General features: G+C 45.7%; 1 long non-coding RNA gene across 1 annotated transcript; it reads right to left on the reverse strand.

Annotated features, from left to right (window-relative positions):
• Nucleotides 1-13,307: 13,307 nt before the first annotated feature.
• Nucleotides 13,308-18,787, reverse strand: LOC311532961. Its single transcript, XR_014714480.1, has 3 exons — nucleotides 18,706-18,787; nucleotides 14,003-14,175; nucleotides 13,308-13,395 (listed from the first exon to the last, which is right to left on the reverse strand). It is a non-coding gene; the product is annotated as an uncharacterized lncRNA (long non-coding RNA).
• Between the last annotated feature and the right edge of the window lie 1,646 nt (nucleotides 18,788-20,433).

Raw genomic sequence — 20,433 nt, forward strand, 5'->3', positions numbered from 1 at the left:
GTTCCACACGTAGACCTTTTGCTGTGCGAACACTCCAAGCGTCACAGTCACAGTGAATTCCAAGGGGGGGTGGGGGGGAGAACTAATGAACTCCAAGGATGCTCTGAATTATCCCAGTTACACCCAGCTGATGCATCAGCTAAGGATCCACTTACGTCAGGCAGCTTTCTGGCTGAGGCAGGGGCTATGGGAGATTCATCCCTAAGGCATCAGGTCTGTATAAAGGAAAGGACAACACCACTGGGTAACTAGAAGCACACGCACGCTCCATTTGTTACGGGGTGCGTTTGAGGCCTTGGTCTGGAATTATTCCAGGAACTCATGCAGTCCCTTTGGTTTGCAGCCAGTGGGTTGTTCTGGAGCTGCCATTGAACGTTTGGCTGTAGCTATGACATGACTATAGCTGAGTGAATAACTGATTTCCCCCCCACCCCATTTGGGCTAATGAATGGGGACGGGAGAAGTCATTTTGGGTCAAATAAAAAAATATTTTGTTTGACCCAAAACAAGGGTTTTGGTTTTTTTTTGTAAAAACACAAAAATATTTAGTCAATACAGCTACATTTCCAAAAATTCTAGCCCCCCTTTTCCCTCAATTTTTTGTTCAATCAAAACTTCTCTAAATTTGCAAACAGTTTGTGACCCCTAATGGTATTTTTATTTTTATTTTATCTTTTTTAAAATAAGCTCCTCATCTGAAACATTTCGCTTGGCTCCAGACATGATCCCAGAGTCTATTTCTTCCTCAGGTTCTGCACAGACATGTGGAAACTCTTCCCAATGGCAATACTGGCAGCCAGCAGTGAGTACCGGAAACCCCACACCCCCAGCCCCTGAGGGCAGGCCAAGTGGCATCCATCAGCAAAGTGACCGCCATCTTGCCAAGCAGCTACAGAGCGGCTCAAGCCATATTTTGGAGGCCCCAAAGTTCAGTCCTGGGTTGGGCCCATGAGTGAACTCTAGCTCTGCAGTAGGCTTTCAAACCTGCTCACAATTCAGGGCTGTTCAGAACAAAGGTTCTGGCCCATCTTTATAAAGAATTGCATAAGAAACAACACTGCTGAACCCCTCCACTGGGGTTAAGGGTCAGTTCCACCTTGCAGGACGTGGTCTAACATTACGCTTTCCTCCACCCCCTCTGCACTGGTGCCCATCACTATAGATTCTCCTTTCTGCTAGGAGATGGTCACATCCTCATCAGATGCCTTGGAACTCCGTCGGGGCGGATGGGGGACTAGCTTGTTTGTACTGCGTACAGCAGAGGGCATCGCAGCCCCTCAAAACAAGCCCATCTGTTCACAGCTCAGACCCCATATACCTGGGGGCATCAGTTTGAGTCACAGCTGCTGTTAGCTTCTAAGCTGCCCCTGACTGTCTGGTCGAGATCATGAGACTATTTCAGTGACAGGCAGAAAACAGTGCCAGGGCAGATGAGCTACTTATATAGCCCCTATTACCCTGGCATCCAAGTGCCTCCCAGCACCCACGTGAGGAAGGAAAGAGCTATGGCCACCCTAATACAGAAAGGGAACTAATGCAGAGAGATTAAGGCCTGAATGCATGAGAGGCATTAGATACCTGGGAGAAATCACTGCGATACACAAAGCCTGAGTTAGATACCTACGCTCCTCTGCAATAGCGGGGAGAGATGGGTGCCTGTGACCCCGAACCACAAACCCAGCATGATCGGCAGGGAGCTGCCTAAGGTAGGCGATGGGCAGTGCAGACCAGGGTGTGTGTGCTAAGCCCCACCCCACTCACAGGGATAAGGGCATTCCCCCAGGATGTGGGAGACCCAGGCCCCCTGTTCCATTGACCCTAGTTATCCACAGTGCAACAGATTCAACAGGAGAGATTGAGGGATTTCCTCACATCAGAATACGCCATAGTCCAATGGTTAGAGAACTCCCTGTTCAAATCCCTTCTCCCCTTCAGGTGGAGGGGGACTTGAACACAGGTTTCCCACATCCAAGGTGAGCACCCTAATCACTGGGCTAAAAGTTCAAGGCATAGTGTTGTCATCCTGCGCCCTGCCCCCTCCCCTATTCTGTATGAACTTGCCTGAGGGGCCTGATCTGTGAAGAGACCTCTGAGCATCCCTACCGGATGAGGCCCCATGTGCAAATCAGGTGGCTGAATGCCCCTGGTTTGTGAATCACTCTGGGGCTTAGGTGGGAGATAAACATCTGGACCCCCCCGCCCCCCCTGGAGAAGCAGCAGTGCACATGCTCAGAGACAAAACACAGGCGCTGAGGGAACTTGTACTGCAAAAATAAGAAAACCTCCAAACCAAGGGGCGAGAGGAGGAGGGAGGAAAAAAAAAAAAAAAGAAGAAAGAACAGATAGACATTTAGGCACCTACAGGATTTCAGCAGGACTTTTGTGCATCACATGGTCGTGGAACCGGGGTTTGGGCGCCTAACTCCTTTTGCACATTCAGCCCTAAGTGACTTGCTCAAGGTCACACACTGAATCTGTAGCAGAACAGGAATTGAACCTATATCTCCTGAGTCCCTGGCAGTAGTTTGACCGGTAGACTACCCTTCCTCCCTGTGCTAGGTTATAGCTAACATGAAAGCAGAAGCAGTACAAGCCTCCCCTTAGTCACTAAATACTTAGTGATTTTGACCTCCCTCTGTACGTCAGGTGAGGGACCAGGGAAATGATTCTCCTTGAAGGCAAAACATCTCCTTGGAAAAGTCCTGAAAAGCGCTTTCTGCTCTTTCACAGTTTTGACCATGATCCACAACAGCCTCCTCAATTTCAAATTCATGATCCGGAGAATTACTAGGAAAAGTGCCTTAATTTCCTATAATGGGTATGGATGCCACTGTGGACTCGGTGGGAGAGGGCAGCCTCTGGATAAGACAGACTGGTAAGTTTTGGTTCAGGTCAGTGCTGCTGGTATCAATACTAATTTTTGCAATGCACTGATTTAGTTAGCTGGGCACCTAAATCCTAGGGTTGTAACTGCACTAAGCTCTTTAGCATCTGGGGCAGAGCGCCTCAACTCTCCAGAGTATATGAGAATGGAAACTCCTTTGTAGTCAAGGCACGCTGGGGTGATTCATCCCCAGAATCTTAAAAGGGCCAGTAGAACCCTGTGATTAGTGGTAGTATTTATTTGTATTATACCACACTGGGGTCCTGGTTTCGGATAGGCTCCTTCGTGCTAGGTGCTGTACATACACAGAACAAAGACAGGCTCTGCCCCAGGGAGTTTTCAATCTAATGGATTTTTTTGGTTCAGTCTCCCTCTCCCCCCCAAAAAAAACCCAACCCCCCCCCAATCATTTCAATCAACCCCCCACCCCAGCTCCTGAACAAACTTTAACGTTTTGGCAGATCAGAAAGTTGTTTTAGGTTGAACTAAATGTTTTGTTTAGATTTGATTTTTGGCTTGTTAGGGTTTTTTTAAATTAAAATTGAAGGACATTTTAAAACAGCTATGAATCAAAAAAATCAGAACAGTCCATTTTGAAGTTTTTTCAATTTTTTCCTAAATAGTTTTGAAGGCTCCACCCCCAACCAAAACTATTCAGCAAATTCAACACCAATTCACAAAATGTTCCAGTCAACCCACATCTGCATTTTTTGCTGAAAAAAAGATTTTGTTCAAAAAGTTTCACCCAGCTTTGGACAGGAGCTGGATTTGAGACACAGAGCTAAGACCGTCACTTGGGATAAACATCTGGGCTGCTAGGGGCTTTTCCCAACCAAGACCAAACTCTGTTCCTTGGGAGGCTTGCTCACACTCTCCCCTCTAGTAGTGGTGATGTTGGCCATTACTTCACCTGGTCAGATTCTCCACCCCACTCCTGTGTTTCCGTCTCCCTGAAGGTGCTGTCATGCCCATGACTGCTGCTATAAGGAGTTAACCAACCAGAGCTGTCACCCATTTTTCGATCATTATCGATACTCCATCATCCACAAAGATGTTATGTGCTGTGAGTAGCATTTTCTGCATGGCTAAAATGGCCACGGATACCGTGGTGATCTACCTGAGACCTTGTTCTCTTGCTTTAACCTTTTACAATGACATTGGAACAAAGGTGGTTTTTTTTTTTTGTTTTTTGTTTTTTTGTAGGAGTGGTGGGTGAAATTCTGTGGCCTGCGTTGTGCAGGAGATCAGACTAGATGATCATAATGGTCCCTTCTGACCTAAATATCTATGAATCTATGAATCTAGGTGTCCTAAAGAGAAACAGTCAGTCAGAGGGGCTTTTGGGAAGAAGTAAAGCACTTACAGGATAGCTAGAGGTTGGGGAGGGAGGAAGTGGAAGTACTTCTGGTCCTTCTGGTTCCTCCCCACAACCTCCAAGGCAATTAGGGGGGCATCTTACAGAGCAAGTGGACAGGACAACCGTTAAGGACCTCTGAGCTGTGACTGACCGAATGCCAGTTCCAGGGCAGGCAGCTGTGGTGGATCGCAGGGCCTTTACGTTCCAGTGCTGCAGTGCCAGAGCCACTGGGCCTCATTGGTCACTGTATTTACACCTGTGAAGATGGGTGTAAAATGTTGCCAGTCTGATTTTCCAGCATTTTATACCCACAATGCCCAAGTGGACGTGACTGACTGCAATGGTCAGAGCCGCCATCTTGGCCAACACACTGGGAACTGAGCCGGGGACCTCCGGAGTGAAATGCATGAGCTGCTACAGCTCTGTAGCTGGGGCAGTCACACCACATAGCCTCTGGGGATTGGTACGGAGCAGGGGCCTGTAGCTCACACTCGCCAGCGGGCTACACGAGGCAGGGGAGAATCGGCTGCACTCTGCTGGTTTGGAAAGGCACCTAAGCTGGCGATGGGGCCGTGAATCCAGCGCTGATGGCACCCCTGCTATTGGCATGGCAGCAGCTGGGAACTCTGCAGTGTTGCAACATTCCCGGCAGCGTTACAGCAACAGGGCTGCCTCGTTCCTCTTTCGCTAAACCTCATCCATGCATCTGGAGCGCTGAAGGTCAGGGAAGGAACAAGCTGCTCAGCGCTTGGCCTCCGAGTGGGTCCCTGGCCTTTTAGTTACCGCACAAGGGTTCTGGAGTGAGAAATGCTTTTGTTCCTGCAGGGAACACAAATAATGCCACCTGTGCAAAGCGAGCATGTGAATGTGACCGGCCAGCGGTCCTGTGTTTCAGAAAGGAAGCAAGCAGCTATCACAAAGGATACCGCTATTACTTCAATTTCTTCTGCAAAGGATCTACCCCCCGTTGCTAAATAAAGTTTTACTCGCCATCTGGCTACACAACAGATTGCAAAGCACAGATGTTTCCTCTTTCCAAAGTACTCCTAGCCCCTTCCTCAAAGAGACCATCAACCTACCAAGTGAACCAATCTCTTCCCTGGGGACAGCTAAAGCAATAGAAGGTGCTGGCTTGTACGTACCCTGTCTGTGGAGGGATCAGTAGCGAGGGACATGAAGTTGCTCAGGTAGGATATTAGCGAGCTGTACAGTTTGTCGCCATTCACCCAGTTAAACCCTATGAGGAACAGTACCAAGAGGACTAACTCTGCTGGTGCTGTACCTCTTGGGCTCTCAAAAAGGGAGAGACAGACTGACAGACACACCCGCCACCAAGCTAAGTTTAAATTGTAGGCCAGATCCTCAACTGCAGTAAATCAGCATTTACTCCTCCTTCCTACCATGCACAGACACAAAGCCTAAAATCACAGGCTAGTCCTTACGTTGCATTAGCACCTACACCAGATTAGCACAAAGGGGAGGTAAGTGCTCTGCTTCAGGGGTGGACAAATTTTTTGGCCCAAGGGCCACATCTAGGAATAGAAATTGTATGGCGGGCCATGAATACTCACAAAATTGGGGTTGGGGTGTGGGAGGAGGGGAGGGCTCTGGTTGGGGATGCAGGATCCAGGGTGGGGCCAGAAATGTGGAGTTCAGGGTGTGGGAGGGGACTCCGGGCTGGGGCAGGGTGTGGGCTCCGTCTGGGGGTGCAGGCTCTGGAGTGGGGCTGGGGGATGAGGGGCTCGGGGTGCAGGAGGGTGCTTTGGGCTGGGACCGAGGGGTTCAGAGGGCAGGAAAGGGATCAGAGCTGTGGCAGGGGTTTGGGGCATGGGGGTGGGTGAGGGCTCCAGCTGGGGTTGCGGGCTGGGGATGAGAGGTTTGGGGTGCAGGAGGGTGCTCAAGGCTGGGAATGAGGGGTTTGGAGGGTGGGAGGGGGATCAGGGATGGGGCAGGGGGTTGGGGGGGAGGCTAAGGGGCACAGGCTTCAGGAAGTGCTTACCTCAAGTGCCTCCCAGAAGCAGTGGCATGTCCCTTCTCCGGCTCCCACGCAGAGGTGCAGATGTCCCACCCGCAGGCACTGCCCCTTCAGGTCCCATTGGCCACGGTTCCCGGCCAATGGGAGATGTCGGGGCGGCACTTCGGGCAGGGGCAGCATGCAGAGTGGAGCCTCTTGGCTTCCCCTACGCGTAGGAGCTGGAGGGGGGCCATGCCGCTGCTTCCAGGATCTGTGTGGAGAGGCCCCCAACCATGCTCCCCAGCTGGAGCGCCGGAACAGGGCTAGCCCCAGACTGCCCTTCCCAGCAGGAGCTCAAGGGCTGGATTAAAATGGCTAGTGGGCCAGATCCGGCCTGCAGGACATAGTTTACCCAACCTTGCTCTACTTGTTATTTGTGTACACGTGCAGAACTCAAAAAAAGGCTGATGGATGCTTGAAATTGACCGCTCAGTGGAGAACAAGCATGGAAAGTACCAGGCCCTTAAAGGGGTTTCAGAAATTCACCTCCAGTGAGAGTTCAAGCATGGAAATTTCAGCCCTAAAGGAAGGTATCTGAGGAAGCTCTGAGCGACTGATAAATGAGGTAGAGGGAGGCTACAATGGAAGGTGGATTTTGACCTTATCCTACTATCATAAGGTACCGGTGGCATGGAATAGAGATTAGCGTCTTGAGTTTGGGATGACTACAGAAGCCAGCAGAACAGCTGCAAAAAGCAGGTCATCCAGGGACCCATAGACACTGAAAACACATTCTTCAGTTTTTAACAGATTTTCTCTCTGTGCACAATTGGCTGTTTATCCGAACCTCCTCCCACCCCAGTCTCTTCACCTGAGCCTCATTCCACACCTCCCTTTTCTCCCCAGCTTCACCCTACTCTCCTGGTTCCTAACTTTCCAGTTAACAATCCCCTCCCAATGAAAGCTCACCACCAGAAAGGAAAAAAACAAACAAACAAAAAAAACCACCCCACCCCACCACCTTGGAGCTAACATGACACGTGCCACCACCGCATGGCTTCCCTGCTGTAAGCTATTGCCCTCACTGACACAGCAGCTCCAGGCCTCAGGAGAGGGCATGGCCAGGTCCTTGGTTATAGCACTCCCTACTGATTGCTGTTTTAATTCTACTCCAGTCAGTATCTTTCATGTCCCAGCCCTCCCGCCAGGTCCCCTTTCAGCACAGTCCCCTTCTGTGGTAACTAAAAGAAGTTCAAACAAAAACCCAGAGACCTAGTGACCATCTAGCAGGCCTTCAGCCCCCCTTTGTAGCCTTTCCCATAGCTTATGTCCTCTCCCATGGGGTGGGGGGCAGGGCAGGGGAGTGTAGGAGAATGCTTTCCTCTGGGTTCTTATCCAGGATTCTTCTGAGAAGCAGCTAGGGTCTATTTCTTATGAATCCTCACCAGCTCCCTGGACTATGTCCCACCTTCACCTGCTTGCAGGCGTCTGTCATGGAGCTGTATTCACCAGCCCCCTCTCCCTGCAGTATCATCTCTCTACACAGTTTGTCTCAGTCTGTGCTAAGAAACTTTCTCTGGGTAACTCCTAGCTTCTCTGGCAGCTACCTAGACCCCCTTCTCCTTTCAGGGCCTGTCACAGGGTATAAGCTCCCTACTAGGGCCTCACCCGTTGGCCCCTGCAGGCCTTCCCTTATAGGCCCACCCAGTCTGGTTCTCCCCAGCTGGGTCTAATCCTTAATTAGCTGTTTCTCTTCCAGGTGCCACTGAATAGGCTAGTTGCACCCCCAGACTCCATTGTAACCCTTTATTTGCCAGTGTGGGGCATATGCCCCATCACACCTACCCTGGATCTACCTTGTCTATTTAGAGCCTAGATCCACAAAGGTAATGGAAGTTAGGAGCCTACATAATGTCAATGAAAATCATTGGAAGTTTGTTGATCCATTCTTGGTTGGTCCCTATGACTGATAATAATACATTACTTATACTCATTGCACTCTGTTTTCTTGTAATAATTAAACTCTTTGTAATTTTTAAACAGTTACAAGCATATCCAATTAACCACGGCCATTATACCTGTGGATTGCTGCATACCCAATATGGAGGGGCAATGCTTTGACTGCCTAATGGTGAACAGAGCGTGCTCAGTAGCCATGAATGTGCTTTCCTGCTGCCTGGCTCTGCAAGAATAACTTGTAAGATGAGAGGAAGACTAGTCCACACACTGGTTAGGACCCTAGCTCAAGCCCTGGATTCAATTCCCTGCTCTGCCACAGACCTCCTGTGCAAGCTTGGACCTGTCACTTAGGGCTGGGTGTTTAGGTGCCTAACTCCCATTGATTTTAATAGGAGGTGCCTAAATACCTTTAAAAATCTGGCCCTTAGTCTTTCTGTGCCTCAGCTCCCATCTGTAAAACAGGGATAATCGTACAGGGATGTTGTCAGGATAAATATATTGAAGAGTGTGAGATACTCTTATGTTACAGTTGTGGAGACCACATAAGTACATAGATAGGGACCTGGCAGACTTAAAACAGCTGGGCTAACATGGAAGAGTCTGTCACAGTTTACAGTGGCTATTCAATAGTGCTGAATTGTAAGGCCAGGCGATTCCAATGATGTGCTCCAGGTTCTTTTTTAGATGATCAGCATGTTTCCTTATCATCCATCAGTGCCAGTGTGGGAGTCTTCACCCCAGCAGTGTGACTGTGGGCCCATGTCCATTTCTGAACCTCCTGGCAGGATGACTATCTGTGTGTGGGAGTGCCTACTGGCAGGGTCCTGGCCGAATTCCCTTTGGAAAGATACATATGGCCTAGCTATCCCCCCATCAAGTTTAAAATAAAGTCTTCTGCCCAGAACTGCCATGCAATGTTTGTGTGGGTTTTAAATAGCTGCTGTGTTCCACCCCAGAGATAGATGCATCAGCCCTGTGGCTTACTCTTATCATTACTTTTTGTAGAGTAAATAAGCCCCCCATGCATCCTGAGTGCTCCAATTCCTGTGTCTGGGCCTCCACATTATCCCCTCACTCTTGATTCCCCCCTCTTCTCAGGCCATAATAAAGCGGGCGAGGAGGCTGTTGTATTTTACCATTGACAAAAATCCCTGGAAACACTGCAGATCCTTTCCGGTGCAATTTATTCCATTCTTTTTACTGTGACATGAAGCCAAGATGCTACAGAAATGCCAGAAAGAGAAAAAAGCAAAAGTTGGCACCTCCCAAGGTGGCTCTGGGGTCTAGAAGATTGCTAACAAAGTGATCTCCTTGTACACACACCTATGATCTCACACTAGTGGATGTGCTACCCTCGCCGTCTGAATATTGATACATGATCCCTGGGTAAGACTTTGGGACGCAGCTGAGAGGATGACTCCAAAGGCTCAGGGTTCTGCATCAGGCATTTCTTGTTTGATTTCTCCCTTAAAAATGAGCACAGCCAATCAACAACTGCAAACCTCCAGGGCGGGGCAGCCCTGCTTAACAGCTGGCTTTGCTTCCATTGCAAGGCCTGTTTGAATAGACCCAGTAGGATATATTGTAAGTAACCAGGATCCTCTGGAAGCAGAGAGCTGTGCTCCTGTGGCATAAACAGGCCTCTCTCCTGCACTGGCTCTGGTTACTGCCTAGAGGGGACACATAGATAATGACCTTTAGAGACTTTTCCAATATTGCCATTGTTATCTTTGCTAATGTACAATTTTGTGATCAGTACTGGGCTTCCAGCTACAGGCTGGCAAATATTCCCAATGAGAGTTCAGACCTAGGGATAGGGGATGCCCCCTTATCTCAGCAGCCCCAAATATACCTTATGATGGACATCTAGAGGGCCACAAAGGCATCTCAGTAAGAAGGCGCTCCAGTCCCTGTAGGGTGACCTAGGAACTTGTAACTGTTCCTCTCTGACCACTGGCATATCACACAGTGAGTGGCCTGGAACTGTGAATGGAAAACACCTACAGCCTTGTACAAGGGGGCAGAAGGTTCTGCTAAATGAGATTGATAAATGTGGAGCAAATCTGACATCTAGTGGATTATTTGCATGACACAGTACTATTTCAGAGTAACAGCCGTGTTAGTCTGTATTCGCAAAAAGAAAAGGAGTACTTGGGGCACTTTAGAGACTAACCAATTTATTTGAGCATAAGCTTTCGTGAGCTACAGCTCACTTCATCAGATGCATCCGACGAAGTGAGCTGTAGCTCACGAAAGCTTATGCTCAAATAAATTGGTTAGTCTCTAAGGTGCCACAAGTACTCCTTTTCTTTTGACAGTACTATTTGCAGATGGAAGGCAGACATTCTGATCTACTCTTATCTAGGTAGCTCTCTGTCATATAGAGTTGGAACTATCATGTAAGATGTCACTTTACTAAGCAGCATATGTCTTTCTTCTTTTTGAATAAATTCCCATCGACAGCCCATTGCTGCCTTTGCTCGTCTTTTGCATACATCATTTATGTCCCATGTAAAGATATTTCTCCTCCACTCCCCGACTGCCCCCATGTGCAGTTCCTGGCCTCTTGTGTTTAGGATTGTTATTCAAGAGAAGATGTGCTGCATCCACCTCTGCTCTAATTTTAACTGTATGAGATAGTGAATAGCTAGGGGAGTTAGTTGGTCAGGACTCCTGGGGTCTGATTCTCCAATAGCCTGCACCTTGAATCCTTATTCACCCCAGAGTAGAGTAAGTGCAATGACTGCTCAAGGCTCAGGGCAATGGAGAATCTGACCCCTGGTTCTGCCACTGACTTGCTCTGTGACCTTGGCCAAGTCACTTGGCTGTCAAGTCTGTACTTCGATAAATCCAGCTGTATTAATGATCACGTATTAGTATTAGCTACATACACACTTCTGTAGTGCATGGAGGGGGAAGAGTTGCCATGACACTGAATTCGTTAATGTTCGGAAAGGAATTTGAGATCTTTAGATCAGGAGGACAAAGTATTATCACTAATCTCTTTTCTAATTAATACAAGCTTTTGCCTCCAAATTATATATTCAGAGCGTCCTTATCACCCTGATTCCCTTTTCTGTGTCGTCACTATTCTCCCTGTACTATTTTATGGATAATTTATGTAGGTTTTGGATTTCAGTGTGGGTACCTCTGCTAGGCTGAAGCTCATCACTGTGCTGATACAAGGGCTAAGACAGGGCTCAGAGGGGGAGGTGCCCTGTGCCTTGCCAATTTCAAGGCTGCTGAGGCCAGTTTGACCCCTGGCACTAAGATGAACCCCAGCGGCAATGGCCCCTATGAGCCAGAATCACTAGGGCATAAGAACCCCATGTCCTATTTCCCCTCCCACCCTGAATGCCCCCTGCACAAGTGTCCCCTGTGGGTGTGCAGGGGGGCCAGTAGCACCTGCAGGGGCCCAGAGGGTATTCACTGGAGGACAGCATTTCTTGGCACGTTGACTAAAACAAGGTAAGCACACATCAATGGTCAGTATCACTGACACACTGGAAATTGACAACCTTTCCTCCCACTTCCACTGAAACATGCCTTCCCCACCCAAGCAGCCCCCTGAGGAAATGCCTGAGGAAACAGCTGATCTTTGCAAATACCTGAAAGGTCATGAAACGCAGACTCTGCCGCATAAAGGGGATGGGTGCATGGGTGGATGAGTTCCAGGGTCACCACGAACACCGTACTGCCAGCCTGCTGACATGCAAATCTATGCCCCGTCAGCTCAAGCATCCCAGCTGATCTTGACCCTCAAGCACAAGGGGCCCCAAATAACACACAGCTCTCCTTGCGGAGTCTAACAGTGCACAAAGCCATCTACCAAAGGGAATACAGGAATCAATTTTGACCTCATTGTGGGTTTGCACCAATGTGAGAGGAGAATGAGACCACAGATTAGTCTTATATTCACAAAGTGAAGAGAAGTAGGGTTGAAGTGGAGTCTTTACCCAAGCACTTTGATTTGTAGCTACACTACAAGATTTGACAGTGTCAGCCTCTGTAATGTGCAGCATGGTGGACATGCTGAAGGTTTTTACGTTGCTGTTTCACTGCGTACATTCCTTATCTCTAGCTCTGCTGGTTACTTAGGCAGCCACCACAGGGTGGAATTTCTTGCTTGCCACTCAGCACAGCAGGTGGGGTTTCAGTTGAAGGCCTTGTGTATGAGCCACCAAAAAGATAACATAGCTATACACGTTTGATCACTCAGAGCTGGAATTCTTAGAAAGATTAAAAGAAAAACAATGGAGTATTCAGGAGGTTACATTCTAGAAAAGTTTAACAAGCACACTTCTGTACCTGCTTTAATGAGCTGATTTAGTTAGTGGGTGGAGATGATGCTGAAGGCTGAGAGGAGATATTCTTACTATGTATTTGTACAAACAGTATTGAAAATTTCAGAGTAGCAGCCGTGTTAGTCTGTATTTGCAAAATAGTCTCTAAGGTGCCACAAGTACTCCTTTTCTTTTTTTAGTATTGAAAATAACAGTCAATGGGCCAACTACATTCTGCAAATCTGCAGTAGTCAATGGAGTTATCATAGGGATGAATCTGGTCCTTTGTATGCTATTTTCCACTATTATTATTATGTTATTCCCCCACAATCATGTGTGTGTGTGAGTATGTATTACCACGTATATGTTTCAGTCTGCCTATCACTTAATATTGCATAGAACTTATCTATCTAGACCAAGCTACTTACAGTATGTGACCAAGCTTACAAAGAAGAGAAAAAACAGCTTTCTATGTGGGGATACTTCTGTAAAAACATCCCAGCATGCAATACAGCCAAATACAAGCTATCAAGAGAGGGATATTATCTTAAACTTGGGAAGGAATTTATATTCTTGAGCTTACTACACAGTTTTTGGGCAAAGGGGTGACCCTCTGGCATTACTGCATGCTGGGATGTTTTTGTTGTAGCATCACCACAGAGAGCTGTCATTTCTTTCTACCCTTGGTCACTTGCTGTTTGTAGCTACATTAGACCAGCCCTTCGAACAATTTTCACTATTTTGGCTTTTCCAGGCCCCCTCTAACATTAATCCAAAGATAAAATGGAGACAGATTTCAGAGAAACAAAGAAACTGCAATGCAATTTGTCTATTTGCAGCAGAAAAGTACTCACTGAAGATTTTTCCATCGCTGATGCTGAACTTCTATTTAGTCAGTACAGGCTTAAATTTCTTTTCTCTTGGTTTGCCTTAACAGCAGTCAGGGATATAGCAGCACCTTGAGGGAGAAACATACAAAAATCAGGCCTGTGTCACAAAGTTTCAAAATTTTCTCTACACTGTATTATATATGAGAATTGGGATATTTTACTCTTTTCATCTCACACCTTCTCCCTCAACACTAAACTGGAGTAAAAAGATATGCAAGCCTTATAGGGAAAAGGTCACCACCAGATAAGGCAAAATTAATGCCCAAGACAACCACAATTCACATGCCCTACCACCCAAACCCCACTATACCCAAATACAGTTATAGACTCGTCATCTGCACAATAAACCCTCTTTCAGTGCCAGCATACAAGTACCCATGATGCACACATCCAGTCCCTCCGTTACATTTAGACACTTTGCCCTCTTACCCCCCACCTTTTTGGGTAGACTTTTAAAGTGACAGCACGCCTCCCAATACAGTATCTTAAATTTCCTAAGGTCAGAGTTAAGCTTGCACCCTTGAATGTGATTGTGAAGAACAGAGGCTTCAGACAGTGGCCAGTACCAGATATTTCAGAGGAAGGTGCAAAAAACCCATACGGGACAATTACAAAATAACCTGCCCGTAGGGGAAATTTCTTCCTGACCCCAGACAGATAGTAGCTGGCTCTTACCCTGAAAAGTGTTTTCTGTAGCTAGACAGAATTATGCTGCTCCTTTCAGTAACATCTAGTGCAGTTTCCTTTCCACCTAATCCACAGTAACATCTATAACAGGGCACATTTCCCAGTAGCGGCTTTAATCATTTTGTTAAACTCCAAAGCACTCCCATGTGCCATGCCAACATCTGTAAAAGAACAAAGGGAAACATTAAATTCACTGGAAGGGAGGGAAATGTCCCCTCTATAGGACTAGGACCAATGTTCAAAACGATTAAGCAGAAGAGATATAGGCAAATTGCAAAGCTTAACAAAAATAGTTTAAAATCCCAGAGCAATAGCAAAATGTATGTTTAATCTGGGAAATTATCTACAAATACAAGCTCAAATGGAATATTTGTAAATCAGTTTCCTATTTACTTACCTGCTAGGATCTGCGTTCAGGATTCTACATTGGCACTGGTGTTTCAGATGTTGATGGCATATAAAATAACAGCTCTTTGATCTTGTGATATTAGCAACTGTTGCAGTGAAAACACAGAACCCTAGACATAGGAACTGGCAGTGAAATGGAATTTACTGCTTTCCCTTTAAAATTAACTGTACCAATCTTTAGGTTCTTCATAAAGCTTTTAGCAAAAGCTTTGCAGTCCTTTGAGAAAGGCATAACCCAGAGATCTGTGCACAGGATGGAGACCCAGGAACTCAGATCCTGACTCCTCCAGCAACCTTGGCAAGTCACATGGGGCCAGATTTAAAGAGGTGTTAAGCACCCACAGCTCCCATGGAATTTAAAAGGTGACAGAGGATGTTGAAAAAGCTAATGTACTCAATGTTTTTTTTTGCCTCTGTCTTTGTTAGGATATAGATACTCAGGCCTGTCTGTAACGGCGTGTACTCTAAGAATTTAGGTGTATTCTTATCACTTGGCTAATTATAGAGGTATAAAAGAAAGAATCAAAATCACTGTCTGCCAGTGTAAGGTCCTTCTCTTACTGTGACAGTCTGAGGCCCTGTGCTTAGGCTAAGGCCGTTGGCTAAGCAGCAGAGGCAGCCATAAGCTGGGAAGCGACCGGTCACATCCTCACATTCCAAACTAGTCACATTGAAATAAGGTGCTATTGGGCTGTTAGGAATACAATCCTGTCCTGATAATGCCTATCACCTCCAGAGAAAGGGAAGTGCCTAGAAGATGTAAAAGGAAACTTAGTCTGATAGCATCCTGTCTGGCAAGAGCTCACTTATCAATAGCTGGGATGTGAAATCCTAATTTCTGTGTTTGTTCTATCACTGTAGTCCCCATTTCCCCATTGTTTGTCTGTATAATCTCTGTCTTGTTCTGTGATTGTTTCTGTCTGCTGTATAATTAATTTTGCTGGGTGTAAACTAATTAAGGTGTTGGGATATAATTGGTTACATAATCATGTTACAATATGTTAGGATTGGTTAGTTAAAATGATTGGTTAAGGTATAGCTAAGCTGAACTCAAGTTTTGTCTGTAGTCAATCAGGAAGTGAGTGAGTGGGTGGGGATGGGAAAGGGAACAGGGGTGGGAAAATTGGAATCATGTTTAGCTAAAGGGGGAAATGGGAACAGGGACACAGGAAAGCCTCTGTGGTGTCAGAGCTGGGAAGGGGGACACCAAGGAAGGAAACTAGAGTCATGCTTGCTCCAATAAACATTGAATTGTTTGCACCTTTGGACTTCAGGTATTGTTGCTCTCTGTTCATGAGAGAAGGACCAGGGAAGTAAGTGGGTGAACGAATAAGTCCCCTAACAGTCTTCACGAACAAGGTCAGCTCCCAGACTACTGCACTGGGCAGCACAGTATGGGGAGGAGGTGACTAGCCCTCTGTGGAGAAAGAAGTGGTTCAGGGCTATTTAGAAAACCTGGACGAGCACAAGTCCATGGGGCTGGATGCGTTCCATCCGAGGGTCTAAAGGAGTTGGCAGATGTGACTGCAGAGCCATTGGCCATTATGTTTGAAAACTCATGGTGATCGGGGGAGGTCCCGGATGACTGGAAAAAGAATAATGTAGTGCCCATCTTTAAAAAAGGGAAGGAGAAGGATCTGGGGAACTACAAGGCAGTCAGCCTCACTTCAGTCCCTGAAAAAATCCTGGAAAAATCAGGTCCTCAAGGAATCAATTTTAAAACACTTAGAGGAGAGGAAAGTGATCAGGAACAGTCAGCATGGATTCACCAAGGGCAAGTCATGCCTGACTAACCTAACTGCTTTCTATGATGAGATAACTGTGGATGAGGGGAAAGCAGTGGACGTGTTATTCCTTGACTTTAGCAAAGCTTTTGACATGGTCTCCCACAGTATTCTTGCCAGCAAGTATGGGCTGGATGAATGGACTACAAGGTGGATAGAAAGCTGGCTAGATCATCAGGCTCAACGGGTAGTGATCAATGGCTCCATGTCTAGTTGGCAGCCGGTATCAAGTGGAGTGCCCCAAGGGTCGGTTTTGTTCAATATCTTCATTAATGATCTGGAGGATGGCATGGACTGCACCCTCAGCAAGTTTGCAGATGATACTAAACTGGGAGGAGTGGTAGATAAGCTGGAGGGTAGGGATAGGATACAGACGGACCTAGACAAATTAGAGGATTGGGCCAAAAGAAATCTGATGAGGTTCAACAAGGACAAGTGTACCAAGTGCACTTAGGACGGAAGAATCCCATGCACTGCTACAGACTAGGGACCGAGTGGCTAGGCAGCAGTTCTGCAGAAAAGGACCTAGGGGCTACAGTGGACGAGAAGATGGATATAAGTTCACAGTTTGCCCTTGTTGACAAGAAGGCTAATGGCATTTTGGGCTGCTTTCCCTTTAGGAAAGTAGGAGCACTGCCAGCAGATCAAGGGACATGATCATTCTCCTCTATTCGGCACTGGTGAGGCCTCATCTGGAGTTCTGTGTCCAGTTTTGGGCCTCATACTACAAGTGTTGGATCATATTAAAGAAGTTCTGTATTAAAATCACAAATGAGTTTGATTCCCCATAGTTTAAATTCCAGGGTATTACTAATTAAGAGGTCTCTTGGTTTTTGGTACTGTTTCTCTCCCTCTATGTGTGAAACTTGCAAGCTGCTAATTGTGTTAGTACATACTAAGACAGAGTCTGTTCTCAAAGCAATTCACAGAGAGAGAGACTCAAAGCAATACTCTAACAACAGAAACAGCACCCAGAGACTCCCTGCCCTTTTGTTGTATTAACAATTGTGATTAAAATAGAGATAGAGGATGTATATGGATGGATGCTTGGTGTGGATAATAACTGAATGATCAGGGAGGTGCCAGCCTAAGAATCCAGGTTTCAGAGTAACAGCCGTGTTAGTCTGTATTCGCAAAAAGAAAAGGAGTACTTGTGGCACCTTAGAGACTAACCAATTTATTAGTTTATTATTATTATTTATTAGCTTATGCTCTAATAAATTGGTTAGTCTCTAAGGTGCCACAAGTACTCCTTTTCTTCTTCCTAAGAATCCAGTGTCCATTGGCTGAAGAAGGCGTCAAGTGGAAATAACCAGAGGGCCCCCGGAGGGCAGACTGGAATCCACCCAACAGCCTCAAGAATGGGAGAACCAAAGAACAAGATAACATTTTGGAGTCGTCAGGAATGTGCTATCTGCTGATTGATTCAGCAACAGCATGATGAAGCAATTCCCATAGACTGCCATAGGAAGAAATTCCTATAAAAATAGACTCTAAAAAGTGAGAACTTTGGGGTCTGATTCTGCAAACCAACTTCTAGGAGCATCAGATGAGCATCTGACAAGGCCCTGCTCCCTCCTCATGTCCAGGCCACCTGGCCAGTGGCTTGGCATGAGCAACTCTAAGGCTGGTAACTATGATAACAGCCTTGCAGAACCTGTGTGTGTGTGTGTTTGTATGAATGAATGTGTGAATAAACATGAGATTGAATGGAATGTTATAACTAACTGCTTACTATGATTCTTTCTGTATTCACAATAAATGTGGTATTTTGCCTTTTCCTCTTTAATAAGATCCTGCTGGTTTTTATTTTATTGGTATAACACAAGAAGGATGTGAAAAAATTTGGAAAGAGTCCAGCAGAGGGCAACAAAAATGATTAGGGGGCTGATTTATGAGAAGAGGCTGAGGGAACTGGGATTATTTAGTCTGCAGAAGAGAAGAGCGAGGGGGGATTTGATAGCTGCTTTCAACTATCTGAAAGGGGGTTCCAAAGAGGATGGATCTAGACTGTTCTCAGTGGTAGCAGATGACAGAACAAGGAGTAATGGTCTCAAGTTGCAGTGGGGGAGGTTTAGGTTGGATATTAGGAAAAACTTTTTCACTAGGAGGGTGGTGAAGCACTGGAATGTGTTACCTAGGGAGGTGGTGGAATCTCCTTCCTGAGAGGTTTTTAAGGTCAGGCTTGACAAAGCCCTGGCTGGGATGATTTAGTTGGGGTTGGTCCTGCTTTGAGCAGGGGGTTGGACTAGATGACCTCCTGAGGTCCCTTCCAACCCTGATATTCTATGATTCAGCACTTGTTTAAATTAAGCCCTTAACCTTTGCTTCGGTATCCTCATCCATAAAAATGGCAGTAATAACACCTACTTCCCAAGGTATAGAGAAGACTATAGCACTAAGTATTAAGAAGAATAATGATTAGTTCATCTTAAGAAGAAAACCCAATATGAATTTTGAAGCCCGGGGACTACAGGTATCTGGGAGCTCATAAATTACCTCAATGTACGTTCCAGTTTGAAAGACTTTCTTATATTCACAGCAGGCAACAAAGACAGCAAATATCAACAGGCTATTCATCTCTATGATGGACCTGAAAATAGAGAGCAAACAAAATCAAACCTTCTCTTCAAAGGTGTATCTGCGCTGAATCATTAGCCCAGAGTTTAAATAATATTTGGGGCAGTTTATTATTCCATTGACAACAGATGAAAGATCCTTTTAACACAGCAAGCAAACAGTGGTGTTAAACGTAAACATCTGTGTGCCGGAGATGTCAAAGTGAAGATGCCTGCCGAAGGATGATCAGTAAATTTGAATATGACAAGCATTCTGAGATGTTTTGATCCGACACATTATTGTAATCTGTTTGTTGTTAAGCAGTATTTCCTCATTTATGTTTAGTGTGCCAATACGCCTTGAACTTCTGACACTGGTTGGGTAGATGTCCCAGTTTATCCGTGTTTCTTTTCTCTTTAGTTATTTATGACCTATTTGTTGCTCCTTACTAGGAGACCCAGTCGTCTGTTAATTCAGAGATGTATGTTTGTTAATGGGTAAAGCATTTGGTTAACATGAAACATTTACAAAGGAAAAAGAAAATACAGAGATATCAAAATGTCAATAATATCGAACAGGTGCTTCTTTGTGCAGTGCAGCTGTAAAACATATTGAGTCAGGTATCATTTGTATAGTCTGAGCAATGGAAAAAAGACACACAGACAAGTACCTCCAGGTCTCAAAACTGAAGGTGTGTTGCCGTTTTTAAAAGGGGGTTTTTAAAGGGTTGAGCTTGATTTTTTTTCAAACTCAGTAGAATTACACCAGTCTAAAACTGGTATGAATGAGAGGAGAATTAAGCCCTAATCCTGAGGTCCTTACTCTGATACCCTTCCTTGCATCAGGTAGTAGATTACACTGTGGATAATCCCAATGAACTCTATGGGACTACTTGTGTAAATAATAGATTATTCAAGATAACTAAGGGTGGCAGAACTAACCCCTTGATATTTACACAGACCTCACTCAGGTAAAGCTCCCATTGACTTCAGTGGGAGTTTGTCTTAGTAAATCCTCCACAGAGTGAAAACTGAACACCATATCCTGAGCTGGTGTAAATGGAGCTGAGGACCTGCTCCTAAGGGAGGACTTCAGGTTTGGGCCCCAGATGAATAGGTATGTGTTCTCAATTGTTTTTAATGTAAATGAAAAGATTTAATTTGGGATTGAAAACTTTTCCCCTGTAGCATTGGAAACCTAAACAAATAGCATCGTGGTAATGCCGTGGGGTTCTATTCTTTCCCCACAGGATACAAGGAATGAGGGTTACTCATAGCAAGCCACAGGAGAACATGGTCCCATAAAATAAACCTTTAATGTGAAATCTTTGTACATGAATAAGAAAGTAACAAATGGCCAAATTCAACCCTGCTGTAAAACTTCACTGACTTCAGTTTGGCTCTTGTGTGTGAATTCTTGATAGTAAAACATATGATTTCATAACTGAAGCCAAAACACTATAATTTGTCTTTACACTGCTGTATGTTCTTCATTTGTTTGTTTGAATATTTTGCTTCTTTTTCCCCTTGGAGTATCCTTGATCTGTCCTATTGTCACTGTTAAGGAGGGAGTGATCTCTATAAACAGTCACTTAAAACTATTTTTTTAAACAGATTTAACTTTTTCACTAAAGTCTGAGATAAGCCTTCTGCATTTAATATTACTTTG

This window comes from Lepidochelys olivacea (assembly GCF_965140295.1).
Source record: "Lepidochelys olivacea isolate rLepOli2 genome assembly, chromosome: 18".
Classification (NCBI taxonomy): domain Eukaryota; kingdom Metazoa; phylum Chordata; order Testudines; family Cheloniidae; genus Lepidochelys; species Lepidochelys olivacea.